We start from the raw sequence: 2,033 nt of genomic DNA, 5'->3' as shown, positions 1-2,033 counted from the left end.
GGTTCTATGACATCTCCTTCTAAATCGAGTAACGTTTCTATGGAAAGGACAGGATTTTCTTTTGGGATACGACGATCTCCTTTCAGATGCACTATTCCTTCTTTACTGCATCCCTCGCTCCCTCACTTTGACGAATTAACTCAGAAATTCCGTCGCTATGAAATACTATGGCTTCTATGACTTCTCCTACTAAATCGAATAACGTTTCTATGGAAACGACATGATTTTCTTTTGGTATACGAGTATCTCCATTCCGATGCACTATTCCTTCTTTACTGCATCCCTCGCTCCCCCACTTTGGCGAATTAACACAGAAATTGCGTCGCTATGAAATACTATGGGTTCTACGACTTCTCCTTCTAAATCGAGTAACGTTTCTATGGAAAGGACAGGATTTTCTTGTGGGATACGACGATCTCCTTTCAGATGCACTATTCCTTCTTTACTGCATCCCTCGCTCCCTCACATTGACGAATTAACTCAGAAATTCCGTCGCTATGAAATACTATGGCTTCTATGACTTCTCCTTCTAAATCCAGAAACGTTTCTATGGAAACGAGAGGATTTTCTTTTGGGATACGAGTATCTCCTTTCCGATGCACTATTCCTTTTTCACAGCATCCCTCGCTCCCTCACTTTGACAAATTAACACAGATGTTGCGTCGCTATGAAATACCATTGGTTCTATGACATCTCCTTCTAAATCGAGTAACGTTTCTATGGAAAGGACAGGATTTTCTTTTGGGATACGACGATCTCCTTTCAGATGCACTATTCCTTCTTTACTGCATCCCTCGCTCCCTCACATTGACGAATTAACTCAGAAATTCCGTCGCTATGAAATACTATGGCTTCTATGACTTCCCCTACTAAATCGAATAACGTTTCTATGGAAACGACAGGATTTTTTTTTGGTATACGAGTATCTCCATTCCGATGCACTATTCCTTCTTTACTGCATCCCTCGCTCCCCCACTTTGGCGAATTAACACAGATGTTGCGTCGCTATGAAATACTATGGGTTCTACGACTTCTCCTTCTAAATCGAGTAACGTTTCTATGGAAAGGACAGGATTTTCTTTTGGGATACGACGATCTCCTTTCAGATGCACTATTCCTTCTTTACTGCATCCCTCGCTCCCTCACATTGACGAATTAACTCAGAAATTCCGTCGCTATGAAATACTATGGCTTCTATGACTTCTCCTACTAAATCGAATAACGTTTCTATGGAAACGACAGGATTTTCTTTTGGTATACGAGTATCTCCATTCCGATGCACTATTCCTTCTTTACTGCATCCCTCGCTCCCCCACTTTGGCGAATTAACACAGAAATTGCGTCGCTATGAAATACTATGGGTTCTACGACTTCTCCTTCTAAATCGAGTAACGTTTCTGTGGAAAGGACAGGATTTTCTTTTGGGATACGACGATCTCCTTTCAGAAGCACTATTCCTTCTTTACTGCATCCCTCGCTCCCTCACATTGACGAATTAACTCAGAAATTCCGTCGCTATGAAATACTATGGCTTCTATGACTTCTCCTTCTAAATCCAGAAACGTTTCTATGGAAACGAGAGGATTTTCTTTTGGGATACGAGTATCTCCTTTCCGATGCACTATTCCTTTTTCACAGCATCCCTCGCTCCCTCACTTTGACAAATTAACACAGATGTTGCGTCGCTATGAAATACCATTGGTTCTATGACATCTCCTTCTAAATCGAGTAACGTTTCTATGGAAAGGACAGGATTTTCCTTTGGGATACGACGATCTCCTTTCAGATGCACTATTCCTTCTTTACTGCATCCCTCGCTCCCTCACATTGACGAATTAACTCAGAAATTCCGTCGCTATGAAATACTATGGCTTCTATGACTTCTCCTTCTAAATCCAGAAACGTTTCTATGGGAACGAGAGGATTTTCTTTTGGGATACGAGTATCTCCTTTCCGATGCACTATTCCTTTTTCACAGCATCCCTCGCTCCCTCACTTTGACAAATTAACACAGATGTTGCGTCGCTATGAAA

This window comes from Schistocerca piceifrons, unplaced genomic scaffold (genome assembly GCF_021461385.2).
Source record: "Schistocerca piceifrons isolate TAMUIC-IGC-003096 unplaced genomic scaffold, iqSchPice1.1 HiC_scaffold_2296, whole genome shotgun sequence".
Lineage (NCBI taxonomy): Eukaryota > Metazoa > Arthropoda > Insecta > Orthoptera > Acrididae > Schistocerca > Schistocerca piceifrons.
Note: the sequence above shows the minus strand (reverse complement) of the source record.